We start from the raw sequence: 14,898 nt of genomic DNA on the forward strand, positions 1-14,898 counted from the left end.
ATGCATGTATTTAGCGCGAGAGGGTGAGAGGGAGAGGGGGGGACAGAGAGAGAGCTCGGCATGGGGTGCAATGGCGGGTGTGTGAGGTAAATACATTTGGTAACAGGAGTGGAAAAAGGGGTTGGTGTAGTTGAGAGACTTAGCGATCGAAACATGTAGAGAAAGAATGAACGTGTGTTGGAAACCGATAGCTTGCTAAGGTGGTTAGGAGAGGAAGATTGACCGATACAGGAAGTATGTAGCGTTTGTGCGTGGGGGGGGGTTAAAAACAACATTTGAATGTACATAGTACGAGACTTAATATCGATGTTTCAATTCGGTGTACATTGTAAGATTTGAACCAAGGACCAGGCATACGGGTAATTATTTCGAATTCGTGCCATACTAAGTTTCAAAAAGTTGACATTGGCTCAATTTGTTGTGCTATTTTGTAGGTCATATGTTTGAATCCATCCAAAAGTTTTCTCACTACCATGGTGTTCATCATATACATATGAATTTGTATTAAAAAGTAGCATAGAGACAGTGAAATGTAAAATCCACGTTAGAATTGGAGATCGCTATGTGACACACACTCTAATTCAAATAACTAACTACGTGACACACACTCTAATTCAAATAACTAATTATGTGACGCACTCTAATCCACGTTAGCGTGGGTACCGTTTTGATTTTTTTCAAATAACTCCTCATTAATTAATTTATAGTACTCCCTCTGTTCACTTTTATAAGACCTTGAAGACATTTCAGACAATGTGCAAAATAGTTCATTTTAAGTTGTCTGAAACGACTTACAAAAGTGAACGGATGGAGTATCTCGTTTCGAATGACTAATTATTGCAAGGAAAACACGGGCATGATAATACATACAGATTCGTTTGCAAATGAAAGAAGATTCATTTGCATTCTCAAATGTTGGCGCACCAGGCAGACCAGGGTCGTGTCGGGGTGGACACTGCTTCGGTGCCTTAAAGGCAACTGCCCGTGGGTGACTGACATGTGGGCCATCCACCTGTTGGGCCCACATGTCATGGACACAAAGGCAGGTGCCTTAAGGCACCGAAGCATAGTCCTGTCGGGGTGGTCGCGTGTGTCGGACGGACGCGTAGCACCCAGCCACCCACCCCCCCTCCCCCCAAAAAAAGGACGACGACAAAATAAGTTCGCACTTCCACATTTTGGATTGAAATATCTGGCGGCCCCAATTCCAGCCCTGCAAAATCTCTCTTCTCCGTCGTCCCCTTCCACGCCCAGATTGCTCAAATCCCTAATTCACCGCCATCCCTCGAATCGCCCCTCGTCTCGTCTCTTTCCCCACCGTTCGCCACCTCTGTGCCGGACGACGACGACGAAGACGACGGTCGCGCTTCACCACCGCACCGGAGCTACCTCATCTACACCCTCGTCCACCGCACCGGGTGGTCCACCGACAACGTCGGCCGCCGCAACCGACGTGCCTCACAGACACCGAGTTCCCCCGCATCAGGTGCGCTTCACCGACGCCGTCTCCCAGCTCACCGGGGCTACTTCACCGAGCACATCGTCGCACCTCCACCCCCCGAAGCCGTTGGGGCTTCACCAACGGTCTCGTCCACCGCATCATAGCGCTTCGCTGCCACTCAAGATCTGCATCCGTGCGCGGAAAGCCAACGCCAGTGCATCACCCTCAACGGCTCTGAAGTGACCCGCACTCTAGCTAGGCGAGCATGCCCAAACGCCGGCCCGAACTAGGTATCCACACATCACTCCCTTGTGCACTGTTCCGACGATGTTTGGATATCCTTTCACTACTCTCTTAGCTTACACGCCTATGCAACTCTGACTTTAACTCTTATTTCTTCTAGAGATATCATCTAAAACAAGCAAATCCATTTTTTAGCGAAGCATGACGGGGCTACGGGATCTGGTACACATCCTGCACACCCGTATAACCTTGTAAGTATCCGTCCTCCGGTACAACATCAAGGTCGATTCCTCTTATTTGATCAACCATTTGCCGTGTCAAAACTGCAGACGGGGATGCAAGGAGCACAAGGCCTGCACATCCAAGCAAGTGGTAACATGGACTTGTACATGGAACATCCCAATTGCAAGCAGAGCTGCAGTGAGCCTGTACAACGAGCTAGCATAAGTCCCTGCATTTCATTTAATTCGTACTGGCATTCATGTATGATTTGTGTGAAGTGGCTGAACCACGAATTCAAGTTACTAGGGGCGAACATTTAACTTAAAAAATACGAAGGCACTTGCACTCCGGAAATCAACATAACTTGAGAAATGTGAAGCTACATGCACTTTGCAAACCAGCTAATGATCCAAAGTAGTTCAGATTATAAACACTAAATGATGCAAGCACTAAAAAACACAAAATGCAACATGGTGTACAAGGACTACAAACATGGTCTGTACCTGCTTGAATTATTCGTTCTCTGGCTAAAAATATCAAAGTGTAATTGCATGTATAACCAGCTACAAACATGGTCTGTACCTGCATATCAATATATCTATCCTACACGAGTATGCCAATAGTTTCAAACAATAGATTGGAAAACCATTTATGCTATGTTGTCATGATACGGGGTCTTTCTGGTAGATGGCCTCGACGTTTCCTCAAGCTATGAAAATGCACTATAATTTGCTTGTCCTCAATGCCTGCAAATCTTTGTCTCTCTCAACATAGTATATCATCATTAGACACTAAATCCTTCAATGAGCTTGCAAAATGCTTGCATTAGATCCCTCATTAGACACTATATGTTCATCACCAGGAGCATGTAAAATGTTTGCATCAAATCCTTCATTAGCAGTCTGTTCATTAGACACTTCAGGCTCAAGAACAACATGAGCTTGTATGTTTGCATCGGAAACTTGATTAGATACATCAGATTCAGTCAGTTCAGTATTGATTGGGGGAGTTATAAAATAAGTAGAAATTGGTTTCATTTTCTCATAGATTCCCTACATACAAGTAGTTTTACAACACCGTCAGGTTTAACTATTGGCCAGAAATTGAAGAGTTGAATTAGATATAATCAGGGATGTGATGTACCTGCTCGTTGCGCATGCTACTCTTGCAAGCTGCAACTATCCGTTTGCGCAAGTTCGATGCCATGCCCGTGCTGCCGCCGCTGCCTCCCACGCAGGCTACACCCAGGGTTGAATCTTCATCTTCTTGTCCTTCGGTTCGCTTGAAGCCCGGCGACCGCCCTCCAACGAGGGCGCGAGGAAGTGCTGTGTCGGCCTGTCCAGCGGCGGATAGGTTAGGAGCGAACCAGACTGGAGGCTGGAGCGAATGAATTGGGATTTTTCTTGCTGTCGATCGATATGGGAGGCGCTCGTTTGGGCCACGAGCCTGCTATAGGGCCTCCCTTGCACTTATGTTATTGGCCCATCCAAATCGAAACATTTTTCTTCATTTTTTACATTGCATGCTCGTGCGTTGGGACGAACAAAACTAGCGTGGGCCAACATGGACGACTCAAACTAGGTGCACACTTTCCAGCCACCTGAGGCGGCCGCCCATACCAGCCCCTATGGTGGCGTCGCCCCTTTTTGCGTGTATGATTGGATAGTGAAAAATATTCTAGTGGCGCTTTTGATTTACCCACAGAATGGTTGAATTGCTTGTTTCTATGAACTGAGTTCGCAAATAATGTGAAGGATGCCAGTCTTTTCATCCTATTGTAGATTGCTTAGATCTCGATATGCCAAAAGTAATCACATGAAATATATAGTAAAAGCCAGTGTGATGTGTTTGGCTACAACTAGTCTGTACACGTCCTAATATAACATATCAAGGACGCACCATCTTACCAGATTAACCATTTGACTTGCCCATGCAGTGTGGGAAGAAAGAAGTATTGGGACTGCGTATCCAAGCAATTGATGCAATGGACTCCTTTGTACAACCTTGTAAGCAAAAAAGAAGTTGCAGTGTGCCTGTACAAAGAACTAGCGTAAGTTCAGTTACCTGCTTCTCAGAATTTTAGTTAGCCACTTATTGCAAAATTGTTCAATTACGTTGCTTGGCTTAATTTAGTTTGCTACTGATTACATAATGGCACAGCCTGTTAGTCATATTGTAGACTGCGCCTATCTATGTGTTTGATACTTACTGCTAAGAATTACCTGTTTGCCTTAACTTAAATATCTACTTGTTTGTTTAACTGCTTTGCTGCTGCGACAGCGGGTTACAATGATGTTAATATACTTTTCAGCATCCAATTGAAACTCTTTAATTCCTTGTTTGTTTAACTAGTTTGTTGTTATAACTCCCAGTTGAGATGTTTTGCTAACTTCAACTTTTCTGAATCCAATCGGAACTTTAATGGCAAAACAGGTTAGCCCAAGATCAAAGAGCGAGGTCCCCATGGATGTTGCATCATCCCACAGCAGTGGCACCGGCCCAATCATGCATTTTGAATTGCCAACTGCTGATGCTCTAGAGGCTAAACTAGTGGTAGAAAGAGATTCTGCTTCTGCACTTAGAGATGAAGTTGACATGTTGAGGAAGCAAACAGCACAATCACAAGCAGTACTCAAGACAACCATTAAATATTTGGTGGATTTCAAAACGAAGCAAGCTGAGACTGACCAGATTGTTAAGGTCCTGAAGGAAAAAAGAAAAAATTCGAACTTGGTAAATCATAGGTGAAATGTTCTTTCCATAGTTGAATAACCTTTATGTTGTCTGTTCATGTAATCAATCAAACCATTTGTTTTAGAGATCATGTAATTATTGTTTTTTTGTTTTTTGGTTTGTAATTTTATTTGAGCACAAGTCTGTATTAATTGATAAGACTCGGAGACATTTCATTTGGATTGCTGTGCCAGACCTACAAATATGCCAATCGGGCTGAATGTGCATTCAGTAAAAGTAGTAGTATAGATGGACCATAAGTGGCACGCATTGGAAAGGGCCAAGATGCTGGCTAAAAAAAAGATGTTGTTGTAGCCAAAAAAAAAGTACAGCGGCCTGGCTTATGTATGTTAGTTGATATTATTGATCCATATACTCTATGAGTGTTTATATGTCTGTTAGTTCTGTACATTCTTGGTTGATTGACTCGGTATTTGAATCTTGATACATCGCATGTGTACATATCTAAATGGGAGTACACATTATGATGCGTGTGACATTTGAGTTGGACATGAAGTGTTCCAAATATTCGAATTCACCTTAAACTGGATACTAGTTTCTGAATTTGAGTATCGGCATTTGTAAACCATATTCATATATGACAGTGGAATACATCTTTGTCGTCCTTTTGGAGATATATAAAAACACATAGAGTGATTTATAAAGATTCATATAGGAATACAAAATGGATTCGAATTTAGTTGCCAGGGTAAACGTGGATGCTTATTGTCCCAAAATTCGAAAGAAGCAGCAAAATGTCCACTCCCACGTTGGCTGCCCGAAGCCAAGTGTTTGGGAGATGGAAATTACTGTCTACCCATTACACGGACAATCCATCGGCCCGATTTCCACTGCTCTAAATAGGGGTAGGTTAGTAACTTCAATTAGATGTGACACGATCACCTCTGAGCCCATTCCGACACAGTGGGTGTCGGTGTCAAAACCGGCGGATCTCGGGTAGGGGGTCCCGAACTGTGCGTCTAGGCGGATGGTAACAGGAGACAAGGGACACGATGTTTTACCCAGGTTCGGGCCCTCTTGATGGAGGTAAAACCCTACGTCCTGCTTGATTAATATTGATGATGTGTATTACAAGAGTGGATCTAGCACGAGATCAAGGAGGCTAAACCCTAGAAGCTAGCCTATGGTATGATTGTTGTAATGAATGTTATGTCCTACGGACTAAAGCCCTCCGGTTTATATAGACACCGGAGAGGGCTAGGGTTACACAAAGTCGGTTACAATGGTAGGAGATCTACATATCCGTATTGCCAACCTTGCCTTCCACGCCAAGGAAAGTCCCATCCGGACACGGGACGAAGTCTTCAATCTTGTATCTTCATAGTCTTGGAGTCTGGCGGACGATGATAGTCCGGCTGTCCGGACACCCCCTAGTCCAGGACTCCCTCAGTAGCCCCCGAACCAGGCTTCAATGACGATTAGTCCAGCGCGTATGTAGTCTTCGGCGTTGCAAGGCGGGTTCTCCTTTAAGTTCCATGTACTTGCCGAACAGTGTCCGGCTTCCTTATCAATGTTGCGCTTCTTGGCTTCCACGCCCAATAATGGCCTTCTTCCACGCGTCGCACGAATGCGAAAAACCAGGGTATCTTTTATGTTTTACCCCCTAGCTGCGCAAATAATCTGCCTATAAGAGAGGCAAGAATCCAGATCCAAATCACACCATCTTCCTTCCGCGAGTACTCATCGGGTCGCTTCTGACCAAAAATCCATTCCATCATGGACCGTCGACGCGGCTCCTCTTCTCGCGCTCCCAGCCCTCTGCCAGGAGATTGGAGGAGATGCTCTGTTCCACACAACGAGCTGGTGAAGCTCCAAGCGGAGGGATATCTCCCTCCAGCCTTCATGGTTCCGGTTCGAGCCGGGCTAGCCACCTATAAAGGTGGGAATCAAGCGAAGGCCACCCCAAGTCCCAACAAGGGGGAATGGGTATGCTTCGTCCCCTATCTGATAAGGGGGCTCGGATTTCCTATACATCCGTTCCTCCGCGGGCTCCTGGAGTTCTACGGACTCCAGCTCTATCACCTCACGCCCGCCTCTATCCTGCATATTGCGGGTTACGTAGCTCTTTGCGAGCTATTCCTGGGCGTCGAGCCCCATTTCGCGTTGTGGAAGAGGTTGTTCTGCCTTGTGCCCCGCTCTCACGAGGGGTCCATATATCAAGTGGGCGGCGCCGAAATTTGGCGCATTGCCGGGACCGGATACCCATCCGGAACCCCTAAGAAGGCCTCCGAAGACTGGCCTTCGGAATGGTTTTACATAGAAGATGCTCCGCTGCCGGACCCTGTTCGGATCGGCCTCCCGGAGTTCAGCAATGCTCCTCTGAAGAAACGCCTTAGTTGGCGTCCATGGAGCCCCCAACTGGAGGAAGACAAGAGCGTCCATTATCTGATGGGTCGGATAAGGTTACTGGCCCATTCCGGGTTGACCATGATTGGAGTCATGGCAACATGCATTACGCGGGGGGTGCAACCACTACAATACAGGGGCCACCCCATGTGGGATTTCAACGGGGAGGACGATGCCACCCGTCATGGCCGTAAAGGGCCGGGTTCGGCCGAGGACCTGGCGAAGATCCTGTCCGGCCTGTACAAGGGAGAGAAGGAGGACTTGTTGGGGAATGTTGCAGAAAACAAAAATTTTCCTACTCGTTTCACCAAGATCATCTAGGAGTTCATCTAGCAACGAGTCATTGTATGCATCTACATACCTTTGTAGATCGCGCACGGAAGCGTTCAAAAGAACGGTGATGATGTAGTCGTACTCGACGTGATCCAAATCACCGATGACCACCGCCGAACGGACGGCACCTCCGCGTTCAACACACGTACGGGACGGGAGACGTCTCCTCCTTCTTGATCCAGCAAGGGGGGGGGAGAGTTTGATGAAGATCCAGCAGCACGACGGCGTGGTGGTGGATGCAGGGCGTCACAGCAGCAGGGCTTCGCCGAGACTACGAGGGAGAGGCGTAACGGGGGGAGTTGGAGGCGCCAGGGGCTGGTGTAAAATCCCTCCTCTCCCCCCCACTATATATAGGGGTGCCAAGGGGGGGGCACCGACCCTAGTAGATGAGATCTACTAGGGGGGGGGGCGGTGGCCAAGGGGAGGTTTCCCTCCCCCCCAAGGCACCTATGGGTGCCTTCCACCACATGGACTCTTCCATGGTGGAAACCCTAGGCGCATGGGCCTATAGGGGCTGGTGCCCTTGGCCCATCTAGGCCAAGGCGCACCCCCTACAGCCCATGTGGCCCCCAGGGACAGGTGGCCCCACCCGGTGGACCCCCGGGACCCTTCCGGTGGTCCCGGTACAATACCGATAACCCCGAAACTTGTCCCGATGCCCGAAATAGCACTTCCTATATATAATTCTTTACCTCCGGACCATTCCGGAACTCCTCGTGACGTCCGGGATCTCATCCGGGACTCCGAACGACATTCGGGTTTCTGCATATACATATCTTCATAACCCTAGCGTCACCGAACCTTAAGTGTGTAGACCCTACGGGTTCGGGAGACAAGCAGACATGACCGAGACGACTCTCCGGTCAATAACCAACAGCGGGATATGGATACCCATGTTGGCTCCCACATGCTCCACGATGATCTCATCGGATGAACCACGATGTCGAGGATTCAATCAATCCCGTACGCTATTCCCTTTGTCTATCGATATGTTACTTGCCCGAGATTCGATCGTCGGTATCCCAATACCTCGTTCAATCTCGTTACCGGCAAGTCACTTTACTCGTACCATAATGCATGATCCCGTGACCAGACACTTGGTCACTCTGAGCTCATTATGATGATGCATTACCGAGTGGGCCCAGTGATACCTCTCCGTCATACGGAGTGACAAATCCCAGTCTTGATCCATGTCACCCAACAGACACTTTCGGAGATACCCGTAGTCTACCTTTATAGTCACCCAGTTACGTTGTGACGTTTGGCACACCCAAAGCACTCCTATGGTATCCGGGAGTTACACGATCTCATGGTCTAAGGAAAAGATACTTTGACATTGGAAAACTCTAGCAAACGAACTATACGATCTTGTGCTATGTTTAGGATTGGGTCTTGTCCATCACATCATTCTCCCAATGATGTGATCTCGTTATCAATGACATCCAGTGTCCATAGTCAGGAAACCATGACTATCTGTTGATCAACGAGCTAGTCAACTAGATGCTCACTAGGGACAGGTTGGTGTCTGTTATTCACACATGTATTACGATTTCCGGATAATACAATTATAGCATGAATAAAGACAATTATCATGAACAAAGAAATATAATAATAATGCTTTTATTATTGCCTCTAGGGCATATTTCCAACAGTCTCCCACTTGCACTAGAGTCAATAATCTAGTTACATTGTGATGAATCGAACACCCATGGAATTCTGGTGGTGATCATGTTTTGCTCTAGGGAGAGGTTTAGTCAACGGATCTGCTACATTCAGGTCCGTATTTACTTTACAAATCTCTATGTCTCCATCTTGAACATTTTCACGAATGGAGTTGAAGCGACGCTTGATGTGCCTTGTCTTCTTGTGAAACCTGGGCTCCTTGCCAAGTGCAATAGCTCCAGTGTTGTCACAGAAGAGCTTGATCGGCCCCGACGCATTGGGTATGACTCCTAGGTCGGTGATGAACTCCTTCACCCAAATTGCTTCATGCACTGCCTCCGAGGCTGCCATGTACTCCGCTTCACATGTAGATCCCGCCACGACGCTTTGCTTGCAACTGCACCAGCTTACTGCCCCACCATTCAAAATATACACGTATCCGGTTTGTGACTTTGAGTCATCCAGATCTGTGTCGAAGCTAGCATCGACGTAACCCTTTACGATGAGCTCTTCGTCACCTCCATAAACGAGAAACATTTCCTTAGTCCTTTTCAGGTACTTCAGGATATTCTTGACCGCTGTCCAGTGTTCCTTGCCGGGATTACTTTGGTACCTTCCTACCAAACTGACGGCAAGGTTAACATCGGGTCTGGTACACAGCATGGCATACATAATAGAACCTATGGCTGAGGCATAGGGGATGACGCCCATCTCTTCTATATCTTCTGCCGTGGTCGGACATTGAGCTGAGCTCAATTTCATACCTTGTAACACAGGCAAGAACCCCTTCTTGGATTGATCCATATTGAACTTCTTCAATATCTTATCAAGGTATGTGCTTTGTGAAAGACCTATGAGGCGTCTCGATCTATCTCTATAGATTTTGATGCCTAATATATAAGCAGCTTCTCCAAGGTCCTTCATTGAAAAACTTTTATTCAAGTAGGCCTTGATGCTGTCCAAGAGTTCTATATCATTTCCCATCAACAGTATGTCATCTACATATAATATGAGAAATGCTACAGAGCTCCCACTCACTTTCTTGTAAACGCAGGCTTCTCCATAAGTCTGTGTAAACCCAAACGCTTTGATCATCTCATCAAAGCGACTGTTCCAACTCCGAGATGCTTGCACCAGCCCATAAATCGAGCGTTGGAGCTTGCACACTTTGTCAACATTCTTAGGATCGACAAAACCTTCCGGCTGCATCATATACAATTCTTCCTTAAGGAAACCATTAAGGAATGCCGTTTTGACGTCCATTTGCCATATTTCGTAATCATAGAATGCGGCAATTGCTAACATGATTCGGACGGACTTCAGCTTCGCTACCGGTGAGAAAGTCTCATCGTAGTCAACCCCTTGAACTTGTCGATAACCCTTAGCGACAAGCCGAGCTTTATAGATGGTCACATTACCATCCGCGTCTGTCTTCTTCTTAAAGATCCATTTATTTTCTATGGCTCGCCGCTCAATGGGAAAGTCAGTCAAAGTCCATACTTCATTTTCATACATGGATCCTATCTCGGATTTCATGGCTTCTAGCCATTTGTCAGAATCCGGGCCCGCCATCGCTTCTTCATAGTTCGAAGGTTCACCGTTGTCTAACAGCATGATTTCCAAGACAGGGTTGCCGTACCACTCTGGTGCGGAACGTGTCCTTGTGGACCTTCGAATTTCAGTAGGGGCTTGATCAGAAGTATCTTGATCATTATCATTAACTCCCTCTCTAGTCGGTGCTGGCACCTCAGGAACATTTTCTTGAGTTGCGCCATTTTCCGGTTCAAGAGGTAATACTTCATCAAGCTCTACTTTCCTCCCACTTACTTCTTTCGAGAGAAACTCTTTCTCCAGAAAGGACCCATTCTTGGCAACAAAGATCTTGCCTTCGGATCTGCGGTAGAAGGTGTACCCAATAGTTTCTTTTGGGTATCCTATGAAGACGCATTTTTCCGACATGGGTTCGAGCTTTTCAGGTTGAAGTTTCTTGACATAAGCATCGCATCCCCAAACTTTTAGAAACGACAGCTTAGGTTTCTTCCCAAACCATAATTCATACAGTGTCGTCTCAACGGATTTCGACGGAGCCCTATTTAAAGTGAATGCGGCAGTCTCTAAAGCATAGCCCCAAAAGGAAAGCGGTAAATCGGTAAGAGACATCATAGATCGCACCATATCTAACAGAGTGCGATTACGACGTTCAGACACACCATTACGCTGAGGTGTTCCAGGCGGCGTGAGTTGTGAAACTATTCCACATTTTCTTAAGTGTGCTCCAAACTCGTGACTCAAGTATTCTCCTCCACGATCTGATCGTAGAAACTTGATTTTCCTGTCACGTTGATTTTCAACCTCACTCTGAAATTCCTTGAACTTTTCAAAGGTTTCAGACTTGTGTTTCATTAAGTAGATATACCCATACCTACTTAAATCATCAGTGAGGGTGAGAACATAACGATAGCCACCGCGAGCCTCAACACTCATCGGACCGCACACATCAGTATGTATGATTTCCAATAAGTCGGTTGCTCGCTCCATTGTTCCTGAGAACGGAGTCTTGGTCATTTTACCCATAAGGCATGGTTCGCACGTGTCAAATGATTCATAATCAAGAGACTCTAAAAGTCCATCAGCATGGAGCTTCTTCATGCGTTTGACACCTATGTGACCAAGGCGGTAGTGCCACAAGTATGTGGGACTATCATTATCAACCTTACTTCTTTTGGTACTCACATTATGAACATGTGTAGCATCACGTTCGAGATTCATAAAGAATAAACCATTCACCATAGGAGCATGACCATAAAACATATCTCTCATAAAAATGGAACAACCATTATTCTCAGATTTAAAAGAGTAGCCATCTCGAATTAAACGAGATCCCGATACAATGTTCATGCTCAAAGCTGGCACTAAATAACAATTATTAAGGTTTAAAACTAATCCCGAAGGGAGATGCAGAGGTAGCGTGCCGACGGCGATCACATTGACCTTGGAACCATTCCCGACGCGCATCGTCACCTCGTCCTTTGCCAGTTTCCGCTTATTCCGCAGCCCTTGCTTTGAGTTACAAATGTGAGCAACTTCACCGGTATCAAATACCCAGGAGCTACTACGGGCACTAGTAAGGTACACATCAATTACATGTATATCACATATACCTTTTGTTTTGCCGGCCTTCTTATCCGCTAAGTACTTAGGGCAGTTCCGCTTCCAGTGACCGCTTCCCTTGCAATAAAAGCACTCAGTCTCGGGCTTGGGTCCATTCTTTGGCTTCTTCCCGGCAGCTTGCTTGCCGGGCGCGGCAACCTCCTTGCCGTCCTTCTTGAAGTTCTTTTTACCCTTGCCTTTCTTGAACTTAGTGGTTTTATTGACCATCAACACTTGATGTTCCTTCCTGACTTCTACCTCTGCTGATTTCAGCATAGCAAATACTTCAGGAATGGTCTTTTCCATCCCCTGCATATTGAAGTTCATCACAAAGCTCTTGTAGCTTGGTGGAAGCGACTGGAGGATTCTGTCAATGACCGCATCATCCGGGAGATTAACTCCCAGCTAAGTCAAGCGGTTATGCAACCCAGACATAGTGAGTATGTGCTCACTGACAGAACTGTTTTCCTCCATCTTACAGCTGAAGAATTTGTCGGAGACTTCATATCTCTCGACCCGGGCATGAGCTTGGAAAACCATTTTCAGCTCTTCGAACATCTCATATGCTCCATGTCTCTCAAAACGCTTTTGGAGCCCCGGCTCTAGGCTGTAAAGCATGCCGCACTGAACGAGGGAGTAGTCATCGGAACGTGCCTGCCAAGCATTCATAACATCTTGTTCTGCAGGGAGAACGGGTGCGTCACCAAGCGGTGCTTGTAGGACATAATCTTTCTTGGCAGCTATGAGGATGATCCTCAGGTTCCGGACCCAGTCCGTATAGTTGCTGCCATCGTCTTTCAGCTTAGTTTTCTCTAGGAACGCGTTGAAGTTGAGGACTACGTTGGCCATTTGATCTACAAGACATATTGCAAAGATTTTAGACTAAGTTCATGATAATTAAGTTCAACTAATCAAATTATTAATGAACTCCCACTTAGATTAGACATCCCTCTAGTCATCTAAGTATTACATGATCCGAGTTAAACTAGACCGTGTCCGATCATCACGTGAGACGGACTAGTCAACATCGGTGAACATCTTCATGTTGATCGTATCTTCTATACGACTCATGCTCGACCTTTCGGTCTTCCGTGTTCCGAGGCCATGTCTGTACATGCTAGGCTCGTCAAGTCAACCTAAGTGTTTGCATGTGTAAATCTGTCTTACACCCGTTGTATGTGAACGTCTGAATAAAACACCCGATCATCACGTGGTGTTTTGAAACAGCAAACTGTCGCAACGGTGCACAGTTAGGGGGAACACTTCTTGAAATTAGTATGAGGGATCACCTTATTTACTACCGTCGTTCTAAGTAAACAAGATGCAAAACATGATAAACATCACATGCAATCAAATAATAAACGTGACATGATATGGCCAATATCACATAGCTCCTTTGATCTCCATCTTGGGGCTCCATGATCATCTTGTCACCGGATTGACACCATGATCTCCATCATCATGATCTCCATCATCGTGTCTCCATGAAGTTGCTCGCCAACTATTACTTCTACTACTATGGCTAACGCATTTAGCAATGAAGTAAAGTAATTTACATGGCGTTTCTTGATGACACGCAGGTCATATAAAAGAATAAAGACAACTCCTATGGCTCTTGCCGGTTGTCATACTCATCGACATGCAAGTCGTGATTCCTATTACAATAGCATGAACATCTCATACATCACATATAGATCATTCATCACAACTTTGGCCATATCATATCACAAACCACTTGCTGCAAAAACAAGTTAGACGTCCTCTAATTGTTGTTGCAAGTTTTACGTGGCTGAATTAGGGTTCTAGCAAGAACGTTTTCTTACCTACGTTAAAGCCACAACGTGATTTGTCAACTTCTATTTACCCTTCATAAGGACCTTGTTCATCGATTCCGCTCCAACTAAAGTAGGAGAGACAGACACCCGCCAGCCACCTTATGCAACTAGTGCATGTTAGTCGGTGGAACCGGTCTCACGTAAGCGTACGTGTAAGGTTGGTCCGGGCCGCTTCATCCCACAATACCGCTGAAGCAAGAAAGGACTAGTAACGGCAAGAAAGTTGACAAATCTACGCCCACAACAAATTGTGTTCTACTCGCGCAAGAAGAACTACGCATAGACCTAGCTCATGATGCCACTGTTGGGGAACGTTGCAGAAAACAAAAATTTTCCTACTCGTTTCACCAAGATCATCTAGGAGTTCATCTAGCAACGAGTCATTGGATGCATCTACATACCTTTGTAGATCACGAGCGGAAGCGTTCAAAAGAACGGTGATGATGTAGTCGTACTCGACGTGATCCAAATCACCGATGACCAGCGCCGAACGGACGGCACCTCCGCGTTCAACACACGTACGGGACGGGAGACGTCTCCTCCTTCTTGATCCAGCAAGGGGGAAGGAGAGGTTGATGAAGATCCAGCAGCACGACGGCGTGGTGGTGGATGCAGGGCGTCACAGCAGCAGGGCTTCGCCGAGACTACGAGGGAGAGACGTAACGGGGGGAGGTGGAGGCGCCAGGGGCTGGTGTAAAATCCCTCCTCTCCCCCCCACTATATATAGGGGTGCCAGGGGGGCGCCGGCCCTAGTAGATGGCATCTACTAGGGGGGGCGGCGGCCAAGGGGAGGTTTCCCTCCCCCCCAAGGCACCTAGGGGTGCCTTCCACCACATGGACTCTTCCATGGTGGAAACCCTAGGCGCATGGGCCTATAGGGGCTGGTGCCCTTGGCCCATCTAGGCCAAGGCG

This window comes from Triticum aestivum, chromosome 5B (genome assembly GCF_018294505.1).
Source record: "Triticum aestivum cultivar Chinese Spring chromosome 5B, IWGSC CS RefSeq v2.1, whole genome shotgun sequence".
In the NCBI taxonomy this organism is placed as follows: domain Eukaryota; kingdom Viridiplantae; phylum Streptophyta; class Magnoliopsida; order Poales; family Poaceae; genus Triticum; species Triticum aestivum.